General features: G+C 45.3%; 1 protein-coding gene across 8 annotated transcripts in view; it reads left to right on the top strand.

Moving 5' to 3' along the window:
- Positions 1 to 12,661, top strand: part of GREB1 (growth regulating estrogen receptor binding 1) — a 128,157-nt gene that overhangs the window by 46,022 nt on the left and 69,474 nt on the right. For 6 of the 8 annotated variants that reach the window (XM_088796294.1, XM_074331695.2, XM_019750957.3 and 3 more), the window contains exon 1: positions 4,654 to 4,877. The exons of 1 other annotated variant lie outside the window; for it this stretch is intronic. The gene's annotated coding sequence lies outside the window, so the exon portion shown is untranslated. Of the gene's footprint in view, positions 1 to 4,652; positions 4,878 to 12,661 lie in introns of those variants that run through there. One more of the 8 variants, XM_074331694.2, reaches the window with a different exon arrangement.

Raw genomic sequence — 12,661 nt, 5'->3', positions numbered from 1 at the left:
AAATATAGACAACACAGAAAATTAGAACGAAAAATATTTGTCCATAATCCCATTTCCCCAAACAGCCACTGCCAATATTTTAATGTATTTCCTTCCAGTCTTTTTTCCTATGCATTTAAAAAAATTACAATTCTATTTGGTGCTGAGGATGTGAGTGATGTAACTTTCTATCCTTATGTATCCTTTCTTTGCTTTCCATCATTATTTCGTGCTTTTTGTTATTGCATGTCATATTAAATATGTAGAAACTATCCTTGCTAGTGAGTCAAGAATAAAGTGGGAAATGTTCATTTATTCCTGGAGAGTTTAGCAAAGATCAGTTATTTGAGGTCATTAATTCTCTTTTTTCTTACTTCTTGAAAATTAACCTGCCTCTGGGAGCACTTCATCGATAAACACTCTCATGGTTCTTATCTAGGTTTCTAGAAGCTCAGTCTTGGGGGTAGGCGTGAAAATTACACTTGTGCCTCATAAAATAAAAAGACCTGAAATAAAAGACTGAGCATTAGTGGCTTCCAAGATCGGGCCTTGCTTCCGAAGGGCAGAGCTGATAGAGTCCTTATTCTGAGCAAAAGCCACAAAGTCATTATCTTTTCCTAAGCCTTTTGTTTTTGTTTTAAGGTTCACCACAAACTTTAACAGTGAAAAAAAAAAAGTGCAGTAACTGGGTCATTCTGACCTAGAAACAAGCAAAATACTTCTAATTACTGCAGCAGACAGCAATGAATCATACTTGAGCAAGCTCGCTGCCTTTTCAGTCATGTGTTCCCAGACTCATTGTGCTGTAGCCGAGGGGGCACCGGCTCCAGCAGGTTTGGTCGGTGGGAGGAGAGGGGTCGGTGGGTCTTAGTGTAGGATCTGTTCACCCTCACTAGTGCTGTGAGAAGGGAATCGTCATGTTCTCAGGGTTAAGTTCCCTGAGAGATGGGCTGTGGCTTATTCTTTGTTCATCATCATGATACCGATAAAAACTACCTACTATGTGCTGGCTGTGTAAAAGGTGCTTTATGGTCCTGGTGTCATGTGAGCCTTCCAACAACCTTGTGATGTCAGTATTATTATCCACATTATGCTGAGAAAGTTGAGGCTCTGAGAAGTTAAGTCACTCAATACCCAGTGGACAGTGGGCATCAGCAAATGTTGAGTGAGTGGGTGAATGACAACTCCAAGCTACTGGAAGGGGAAGGCAACAGGAGGGAAGCTGGCCAATATGAGCCGAAAGAGTTGGTCCCAAAAGTTAAGAGGCTTTGTACCTCCCAGTTATTCTTTTGTTTCTTCTTTTTCTTTTTTCTTTCCATTTTTAAGCTCCAAATGTGAATAGCAATGGGGAGGGGAAGGGATTTCCATGTAGGCAAATAACACAAGACATGAATGAGGGAACAGATTTGTGACCAGCAAAGAGATCAGCCTGATTAGTCTTTTAAAAAAAAAAAGGAAAAATGAGTGAATGGAAAACACTCACTGCTAGCTGCTGTGCTAAATACTTTACTACGCGATCTTATTTAATCCTCACAAAACCCCTTTGAAGTAAGCCTTGTTATCTCCCTTTGTGGTAGAGGAAACGATTTCAGAGAGCGACCCCCCCTCCCCCTGCGTCCCACAGTTACAGGCAGCTGCAGGGCCAGGATACGAACCCAGGCACCAACTCCACAGCTTCCCTGTAAACAAACCCAGGAATGGAGATTGCATTATTGATGCTTGAATTTTATTCTTTATCTGATGGAGGGAAAAAAACCCAGACGATATACAGATTTCACATATGCTACCGAAACCCAACAATTGGCCCCATCCCAGAAAGAGATTCCGGCTCACCAGGCATGGAGAAAGCAAAGCAGGACATGAAAATTTGGGGTTACCAGGAGTAATGAGCTGTTGGGCCCATCTGCTTCCTTGAGGTACTTTACCTGCATCAGCCAGACGTCCTCTCTCTAGTCTGGCTTCTGGAAGTTTGTTAAACCTAAGCAAAGACAAAATTCTCAGGTCTGGTGAGGGAGGTCAGGTTCACCACACAATAGCAGAGATGCTCGAACTAGGTTTTGAAGGATGAATAGGAGTCCAGGCAGAGGGAACACGCAGCTTGCACGAGGCACCGGAGGTGTGCTAAGACCTGAGATGAGCAGACACCTTGAGCCGTTAGCATCTGGCAGCCGTGGCAGCATCAGCCCCTCTCGGCTTTACACGGAAAGCAGACTGAAAGTGATCCAAAAAGCTCTCAGGGAAATGTTTTATAAAAGCCAAGGCTTATTTCTTTGCTAATGGTGGTTATCATGGTCTCCAGGACACTGTTGGATGGGTAGAGACTTTTCTGCTTTGCAGGTCAGCATTTCTAGCCTTTGTGGTCACAAAATAAAATAAAGCCAATATATCACAGTCTCAAATGCAGTGTTCGTTGCTGATATGGTGACTGTCTCTGCTTGTCATGTTTAATGTGGAAGGGAGTTGGCTGGAGACTAGCATTTGGTATGGAATAGAAGCAAGAACTTTATGGCAAGGAGCTGTATTGGTGTCTAGCGTAGAATTGCAGATCTAAATTCAGAAGAAAGCCCCACGTCAGAAACACCCATCAGAGCTGACACTGGGGTGAGCTCGCTTCTCTTTAGGCACCTCAATGTTATTTTCAAATCAAATGCCTATTTTGACAGTAATGGGAGAGCAGTCGGCTCAAAGGTATTGTAATACAGACCTAATGAAGGCAAATCCTTCTTTCCTAATTTTCTCCTCATGATGAAGACAATTTATATCGATTTTAAAAGTTAGCAAATTATAGAAGCGTTTAAAGAAACATAAACAAAATCTTGAGTTCCTTGACTTACAGGCAACCACCATCGACATTTTTTTCAATCTCTTTTATGTATTTTATTTATTTACAGGTTGAAAGCTTACTAATGATAATTGTTACTGCCATGTTTCCCTGAAAATAAGACCTAACCGGACCATCAGCTCTAATGCGTCTTTTGGAGCAAAGATTAACATAAGACCTAGTCTTATTTTGCTATAATATAAGACCAAGTCTTATATTAATCTTTGCTCCAATAGATGCATTAGAGCTGATGGTCTAGCTAGGTCTTATTTTTGGGGAAACACGTTGTTACCGTGGCCTATGTAGTAAATACTGTATATGTACCATTCGCTGGTCTGAGTACCCTGCGTATATTAGCTCATAAAATCCACACAGCAACCCTGAAAAACAAGTACTTTTATCACTTTCTTCAGATTGGGGAAACAGAGGCACATCAAGATTAAGTGGCTCAAGGTCTAACATCCAGTAAGTCAGGATTCAATCCCAAGCCTGGACCCAGAATCCATCCTCTTAACAAACTCTCTCTCCTGCTCTCTCTCTATACCTCTATAATAAAATATCATATATTACAGATAGCCATATATGTGCATTTTTCTCCATGTATTTCTATAACAATTGAAAATCTTTTTCTTGGTGAATGTTGTGTGCTAAGTATATCCGCTCCTGTAAAAGCTTTTCATGCGCATAACTTTGTGCACGCGGATACTGGAGACTATACCCTTTCTGTAGTGTCAGTTCCCTGCCATTCCCGGACAGTGCTCTGAGTGGCAGAAAGCCCTAGGTACTCCAAGCGCAGTCACCTCCTCTCCAGCCCCCACCGGCCGTCCTCACACCTCATTTGCCTCCCCAGTGAGTGAAGCCAGGGGCCCAGGGGTTTGTTTGCCTCCCAGAGTCTCGCTGAAGCAGAGCCACCAGGGGGCGCTGCCCCTGCCCTTGCTGTGAAGGTGTGGGGGCCGTGGGGTCCCCATCCTCTTTTTCTAGGCAGACGCAGCTCAGCCCCGTAAAGATTAGGTATGCGATGTGGGGCACTCCCTTCCACCCTTTAGCGCTTGGTGAATTGGGGACTGGACCTGAACCAGCCGAGAACTCTCTTTGCTGACTGCGGCACCAACATGAGTGGTGCAGCTCTTTGGCCTTTGTCACGAAGGGTAGATGACATGGAAACCTCTCTGGGTCCTATCCAAGTCATCTTTGCAGGCAGACAAAAGACCCTGGCCAGAAGATAAAAATCAAAGCTAAAGGTGTTCACCACCAATGGAGTGGGCTCCTGTGATTTTCTTTCCTTTTTTAACTAGGATTTGAGCAGGTTTCCTGCATTTAGAAGAGTTCATTGCAGCAGGAGTGTGTAGGAAGCTGTGGAGGACTGCTGGTGTTTTCTTGGTTTCCATAGTGGTGGACATGATTTAAATGAAAGAAGTGTAAGAACGTGCCTCTGTGACCATCAGGGGCGTTTTCTTTGGCATTCACAGCCGTGGTTATTTTAGGGGCATGTGCTCCCCTGGGCCATTGCCACACCTGTGGTCCTCTAGTGGCAGCCAATCACGCTGCCCGTTTCCTGTGGCAAAGCCATGCTCTTCACTGACCCTTTGTTCTCTGCGCGAGAGGACGTGGTTCCATTCCAAGTACAGAACTTTCATGTTGTTTAAAAAGACTCAATTTAACTGCTGGTGGTTAGACTGACAGATTGGTATGTACCTGCCTGGAGAGCATTCTGACCCAGCAAAACACTTCAGTGCTAAGAAGACGGAAAACTGTGGCATTTGTCATCTGACCCAGCAGGAGCCTGAGGCACATGGAGCTCAACTTGGAAGGTCTGCTGTTGATTTTCTTTTTTTTTTTCCTCCTTGTTGTTGTTGTAGCCCTAGCAGCAGATACTGGCTTTGAAGCCTTTCCACTGGCTGGCTGGGCTGCCTTTGCTTCCCCGGGCAAGGGGCCTGGGAGCCAGGGTGGCAGGCCAACCAAGCACTCGGCACCCTTCTCAGGGCCATCAGGGCCCCCACGTGATGAAAGACACAGCCTCTGCAAGTGTAGCCACTGCTCTTGGCTGGCTGGCGTATGGGCTGCGTGAAATGACCAGGTACGGTGCATTTGACTTTGGGAGTGGGGCCCTCGCTTTGGGGGTTGGACAGGTTTGTCGTGGCTTTTTGCTTATGATAAGGACAGTGTTGTCCTGTGCTAAGCAGAATAACGCATGGCAAAGCTTTTGCTCTTAGTAAGTAAGGTGCAGAGTAAATCCACTTAATGAATTATTTCCCTTATTTTTGTTGTTGGAAATGGTATCTGAAGGGGGTGTAAGTAATGAGTTTCTCACAAGGTGGACACAAATAAGTGCAGCAGCAGTGTAATTATTAGTGATATGCTAAGGAGATGGATAACAGATTTCGGATCCTGTCTGGGTGGTTCTGGAGAGGAGTTTTGCAGTCATTGTTTTTCTTCCCTGAAAATCTTCCCTGCTAGCTTTATTCTGAAGGTGCTTCTCTCCCATTCAGTTCTCACTGCAGCGGGGTGGGAGTGACGGCGACATTACTTTGTGGTCCCTGTGTTCCCCTTGGAGAGCCTACGCACGCTCTCAGAGGAAGCACTCTCTCACGATCTCTGCACAGATGTCTGGGCGGCAGCGCAGGCAGGACAGTCTCAGTTGGAGAGACAAATGCATTAGACAGAAGTCCAGCGCTCAGCCTGGCTTTCCCTCCTTCAGCAACACCTGTGGAGTTTATGAGGTCCTGTGGGGAAACCGGGAGGAATCTACATTAGAATGCCGTTTCCTGCCAGGAGGGCTGTCAAAGGGTTTATAGGAGACCATTCTGCAGTCTGAATGCGTTTATGGCCATATCATATATTCAGGGCTGACCTGCCTACGGGACTAGAGCACCACCATTCTCGCTCTGCATCAGGGAGGGCCCCTCCGTGCTGTTGGAAATTATGGAATGAGGTTGAAAACGCAGTCTTGAGAGGGCTTTGCTTTTGTTTTCTGAAACTGGACTCATCGGAAGTAAGTCACCATATTGTGTTTTGGCAGAAGGATTCTTCAGTTTTGCTGTAGGGACATTGGAGGAGAAAGAAACGGGTTTGTGGCAGCTCAGATCCGAGCTGGAGTTTGGGGGGCCTTCTGGTAAGGCTGTGTGGGGCCGTCGCTGTGGCCAGCTGGGCCCGGGCCGGTTACCTTCCCGAGAGGCCCTGTGAAAGGTGAACAGGGATTCTAGGGGAAGGCTGACTCCTAGAAAGAGAGGGAGCCTCCATTCAGGCTGGAGGGTCTGGGGACCGCAGGTGTGTTTTGGATGTGATTCAGAAGGGAGGCAGATGGCAAAAGGGAGGGAAAGAGAGGCCTCGCAGGCCGCCGTGGAAAGGTTTTCTCTCTCGTGGACTCTAACTCCAGCCTTTGACCCTTGCCCTCTTTCTTTTCTGCCATGGTCACTTCTCCAGGAGAGGGTGAGAGGAGACAGAGGACAAAGACAAGTGGGTACCAGACTGAACGAGGCTTTGCGCATAGGAGGGCTCAGCCAGCAAGGGGATGGCTGGAGGGGACCGAGCACTTGGTTCACTGAGCTCCTCAGGTTTGCGTTCATTCTGCATGGTGATGACGACACCGACTTTCTCCTCTTTCTAAAGCCTGTCTCGCCTCTCCTTTGTCCTCCACACACAGCCAGTCTGTGTGCCCTCCTTGGTCACAATATATTGCAGTGTTCTCCTGTAGGCCTTCTTTAGGAAGCCACGGCAGGTAATCTGTCCCCTACGCTCTCATCCGGTCTGCTGCCAAGTCCTCTCCTGGCTCCACAGGGCTAGTTCTAAACACGTTAGCAGGGCTGAGTCTGAATGGACCCCTCGCCACTCTCCTAACCCTGCTGTCCCATAGCCACCTTATGCTTCAGCATCTGGAAGGACCTGTGTTCTCCAGTCTCACAATGGGTGTCACCCCTGGGTCAAGCCTGGGTGCATTGTCCACCTTCTTTTCAGCTAGCAAACCTGTGCTCATCCTTCCAGGTTCAGCATTTCCTGGAGGCCCTCTGAGATTGACCTGAGATAGAACTCTCCACTCCTGTCTCTATTTCCTCTGAAGCTATCTCCTTGGCTGCTCAGACAACGATCACACTATATGGGACGCTGCGGCGTTTACCTGCATTTCTGCCTATCTGTGAGTTTCTTCAGGTCAGGGACACTGTCTATTTCACTTTCACCCTTAGCTCCAAGTGGCAATGAAATATTTCTGCCTTGTACCCAAATTAGATTTTGAAACTTTGTTTGAAGCAAAGCCATGACTCTGGGAGAGGACAAGTTTCCTGTTTCACGCAGAGGAGGCACAGAGCAGGTCAGAAGTTAACACGATTTGTGACTTAGGACAGACCCAGCTGTCTGAACTTGGCCCTGAGACCCAGCTGCATCTTCTCTTCCAAACTGTGGCCTCAGGTGGCATTGAGAAGGCTCTCTGGCAGTTGGGGGGTCATTAGTGGAGTCGCGGCCATTCCCTGGCCAGAATCGCTCTCTGTAAGAAACCGTTGTGGGGAAAGGAGAGGTGATGGGGTTGGTGGCTGCACCCAGCAGCTCACATGGCCAGGAGGAGGGAGACACAGGCACTCTCGGTGGCCTTAGGGGGAACAACCCAGAGCTCAGGGAGGTGCCAGCAAAGTGTGGGGTGGGAGGGAGCGGGGGCGTGGTGAAGAAGAGGGAGCAATGAATTTCGGCTTAAGGGTAAGCAGACGGAGGACAGGTACAAACAGAGCCGTGGAGCAGCTCTGTGATCACGAGGAAAGAACCCGGCTTGTACTTTGATGCTGTAGGAAGGGCTCTCCTCTGACCTTGCTTGGAACAGAAAACAATAGGTGAGTTCAGGTGATACCTGGGGCCTGGGGCGGGGGCATTAGCTAATGCGCTTTCTGGTGTACTCTGACAGAAAGCCGCATGTTTAATTATTTCCACCGGAGTGCAATGAATCAAATTAAGTCAAGATCTCTGGTTAGCTTTAGAAATTAGAATTATGAGTAGTGAATTCCAATTTTAGAGAGGAAACTAAAATTTATTAATATCTGCTACATGCCAGCCGCCCTCCACTTGTGAGTTCATTAGCCCTCAGCACAACTCTGGAAGGTGGTTCTGATTGTCCTCCTTTTACAATTGGGGCAATGGAGGTACAGAGAGGTTAGGTAACTTGCCCAAGGCCACACAGCTTGTAAGAAGCATGACCATACATTGAGCTTTGCTTATTACCTCCTAGTACAGGCTTTTTACCATCTAGCAGGCAAGTTATGGAGGAAATGGGACGTCAGTGATGGTCTATGAATTAAATGAGATCTCTGTGGGCTCTGGGGAAGGTGATGCTGGATCTGAGGCGCGAGCAGCAGAGGGAGGTGATGGCTTTATTTTTATGAGCAAGATGACGAGTGTGCAGCATCCAGGGGTACACAGAGCTGGTGTTATTTTAGGAAGTGAGTTCTGGCCCATTCCAGGAACTCAGTAACTGTTGTTGACAGATGGGGGCTCTGGGTTTAGACAGAGGTGCCTCCTTACTTGACTGATAGAAGGAACCGGAAAATAATTGTGGGCTCAGATTTGAGCTGGACACACAGCTCTGCAGGTACCCCAGTAAGTGTCTGTGAGCCTTTTAAGATAAATGGATTTTCTGCCTCTTGGACAAACCTTTTGATAGTCTATTCTTAAAAAAAGAAAGGAAAAAGTGGGGAGGCGAGGCGGGGAGGAAGTCACTTGAAGGAGAGGCTGGAGGTGAAATATTTTTCTTTGAATGGGCTGGGGTCTGCAGTCTCCTACTTTAATCTCGAGGGAAGGGCCAGTCAGGCTGACAGATCGACACTGTCCAGGCCACAGCCGCATCCCCTGATTGTTTATTTTGCCGGCTTGCTCTCCTCCCTCTCTTGCAGACCGGTCTGCAGGCAACATTCTTAGAATGCTCTTGGTTTTCTTCGTCTAGCTAGAAACCTGTTTCTTTTTCTTTTTTTTTTAAATGGTGCTTTTCATTTACTGAGGCTTTATTTTCTTGTCATGTCAGACCTCCCATAAGCCAACCTGTTTTTTAACCAAAAGTTTTAGACTGGCTGGACAAATGAACATCATTTAAAAAACAAAACAAAACAAAACAACAACTTTAAAAAAATGCTCCCTTTTCTGAAGTCAACAGCTTCATTGAAAGCAAAGATCCTCCTGCTTAGGGCCATTATTGGACATGCGAAAATTGTCTCAAATGTGTGACCTTAGGCAAGTCACTTAATCTCTCAGTTTCTTAATGTGTAAAATGAGAACCATACTACATGTGTGTAAGGGCTGTGATGAAGATGAAATAAAATTACAAATGTAAACCAAGAAAAGTGCACACAGTGGCCCTAATAAATGTTAGCTGTTATTTTAATTCTTACTTAAGATGTTTTGGGGTTAATGTTGCTAAAGGAAATAGTACAGATGTGAAAACAATAAATGCTTTGAAATTCCAGACTCAGTCTCCTTATCTGCAAAATGAAGATAATACTTGTGTCACAGAGCTGTTGGCACATAGTAGATTCTAAGCAAATATTGGTTTTCTTATTCTTTCATTCAAACTTTGGTCTTCTCTCTCTCTCTCTCTCTCTTTCTCTCTCTCTCTCTCTCTCTCTCTCTCTCTATATATATATATATATATATATATATAGATAGATAGATAGATAGATAGATAGATAGATATAGATAGATAGATTAGATAGATATATCTATATATATCTATATATATCTATACACATACACACGCGCACGCGCACACACACACACACACATATATACCCTGTTTCCCTTAAAATAAGACCTAGCTGGACAATCAGCTCTAATGTGTCTTTTGGAGCAAAAATTAATATAAGACCCAGTATTATATTATATTATATTAGATCTCGTCTTATAGCAAAATGAGACTGGGTCTTATATTAATTTTTGCTTCAAAAGATGCATTAGAGCTGATTGTTGGCTAGGTCTTATTTTTGGGGAAACATAGTATATATATATATATATATATATTTATTGATTTAAAAATTGCATACATGGATGACAGGGTACATTATGTATTATTTACATTATAAAACATACACTAAAAATAATTAAAATGATTAAGTAAAATAGATATAAACTGACATTTTGATGTTTTCTTTTTCGTGCTCACTTTGGCTATATAGGAAGTAAAATAGGTCTGTTGTGTGCTTCTGTGAGTATAGGCAGAACCTTGTCCTATGAATAATTGCAGGATTTTATAGGTTCCTAGAGTAACGACAGGAATGCTTAGCCCAGGAGGAAGTCTGGTGTCGGCTGTGTGTGCTTAATTTCATGAGGCTGACTTCCTGACACGGTCCTTTAAAAGTTTAGAGGAATGCCATAACTTTCTGTGAAATTGGGCAATGTCTTGTCACTACTAGAAGAGGCACGAGAAGGTCATGGTGACCCTTCAGCTGAGGATGTCTGAGATTTTATATGCTGCTAGTTTAAACTTCTTACTACTGCTTTTCATGGAAGAGATTTTTTGGACATGGACTTTCAGTTCCAGACCAGGCACTAGCTGTGTGTCATTAGACAGGTCTCCCAACCTCTCTGAACCTTAGTTTCTTCATCTATAAAATAGGGATAGAAATAATGACCAGACAGAATTGTGGCTAGGATTAAATTACATAATGCTGTAGCAATTTTCAGCAGGGTGGCCTGCTTTTGCTTTGTCTGTAGCTCACCATGACCTTCAGTTGCTATGCCCCTGAGATTTCGTTTGTCCATCGTTCATTTTCATGCCTGCATTTCATTTATTTTTAACATGCAACCTTCAGTTTTTAATGAGTGTGAATATACACATAGTCTAAAAAGTTATTATTGTATTATTATACTGTAAGCTTCAAAATGAAAAACAAATGTTTCCTTCTCGCCTGTTTCTACCCCAATTCCTGCTCCCTACAGGCAACCGTCTTTTAACTTATCAGTTTTTTTCTTTTGCTTTCTGGAATTTATTCCTTTATTTACAAGTAATAGCTAGTGCTACAGTTTCTTATTTGTTTCTAGAGCATTTTTTTCACTCTCACTGTGGAATATGAGAGTTTAGCTTTCTTATACCTCTTTCTTCCTACCTCACATACACAAACACACACTCACATACACACACCCCTTCCCTATCCCTATCCTTCCAAAATAGTTGTGTCACAAACTCTGGTTCAGTCAGCACGCAGCCGACACCTGCAGTGTGCTCTAAGGAAATTTTCAGTTCCTGTACTCATCTTATTTTTCCTGCAGCTAATGGTTGCTTTGTTGTTTACTAAATTTTTGACTCTATCAATAACTCATCCCCATAGTCTGATAGAACCTGCAAAACTCCTTTCAACATAGTTTAGCACATCTGATAATGGAGTCTGTTCCCTTGTCTTCCTGACGTGTCGGGGTGCAATTCCCAGATGGGGTAAGTGCAGCGGGGGTCCAAACAGAGACAGTGCTTAGGGAGTAAGTGTCAGAGCCACGTGGGGATGACAGACAGTCTTGCATTCCTCGGGCATTTGGGGGCCTCAGGCTTCCGTTTCTGACCCTGAGAAAGTCTCTCTCGTCTCTCTGGCCCTGTGGTTCCCCATCTCGCAGGTGGGTGATTCTAACACTCCGGAGAGCTCCCGAGTGCCTCCACCTCAGCCTGCTCAGCCCTCGGGTCCCTGACCCTCTTCACCTGGCAGGTGTCTTGTCCGTAAGGTAGAGACTGCCGTGTGTATGGAGGAAGTTCCCACCCACTTTGATTGTGGTCCATTGGGGTCCAATGGGGACCAACCAGAAGGGCCAGAACCGGTTCACAGGGTTCTGAGTGCTCCCTCCCCGTCCTAATTCACAGTATTTACTTACACGATTGTAGATCATTTGAAAGGGAGTGGGCTCCATTTTCTCTACCACTTTTTGCTTCTAGACATTAAAGCTTGGATGTTTGCTTAGGGTTGTCAAATAAAATTTCCATGTTTTGAGTGTGAAAACGTCTCTGTGCCTTTGTCTCTTTCATGTTTCTCCCCTTCCCTCCCCGCTCCCTTCTCCTTCCACACCCACCCCCAATTCTGTTTCTTTCCTTTAAACAAGAGTCCCTTCCAGTTACTTATCGTCTCCAAGACTGGAGTTTGTCATCTTTATAATGGGCTTCTTAATGTCCTCACCTGGCTGCCATGCATGCCAAGTGAGGGAGCGTGCTCAGTGCCTTGCACAGTGGCTGGCCAATGAAAGCTATATATATATATTTCCTCTTTATGGCTCCATCCACATTAGGCACTAATCTGCTTTAATGGCTGGAGTCCTCTGGGCTCAGGGTGCCAATCAGCTGTCAGGTGAGCTGAACAGGATTTTGGGAAGGTAGGGTGAGGATGCCCCAATCCGCCATCTAGCATGATTCTGCAGGGGCTCCATGTAAAATGGGTGAACTCAGAGCTTCTTTCTGGGGGAGTTAAGTTCTTCAGACAAAGCTCTATAGAAATAGAAGACATTTCTGATCTTCTTAATCGGTGGCGGCGTTAAATAGACCACCCTGAATCGAATATAATGCAAGTGTCCCCAGATGTGGGGGCCAGTAACCCCTCATTCATGTATTGAGGTATGCAGCAGGTCAAGAGAAAAGGCGGGTGAGAGGGCCCTGGAGCCTTTTCTGAGTTGGGGTATTAGGTGGCTCCAGCAGCTGACCTCTCTCTTTCAGGAGCGCTTGCTTTTTGTTGGGGCTAATTCCTGAAGCAATCCTCCCAACAGCTCTGTTCCGCAGGCTGTCAGCAGCACCGACCAACGGGCCCTGTGGTCAGGAATTACTGCCGTAAGCAGGAAGTGTCTAATGGTTTCCATTTACTTTTCGCTGGAAGAGGAAAGGCTTCCTTACAATAGAGGCAGAAAATCAAGAGAGGACACCAGCAC

The sequence above is a fragment of the Rhinolophus sinicus genome, chromosome 2, assembly GCF_057876585.1.
Source record: "Rhinolophus sinicus isolate RSI-liver-muscle chromosome 2, RSI-T2T, whole genome shotgun sequence".
In the NCBI taxonomy this organism is placed as follows: Eukaryota; Metazoa; Chordata; class Mammalia; order Chiroptera; family Rhinolophidae; genus Rhinolophus; species Rhinolophus sinicus.
The sequence above is the reverse complement of the archived record's forward strand: the minus strand, read 5'-3'. Positions and strand labels throughout refer to the sequence as shown.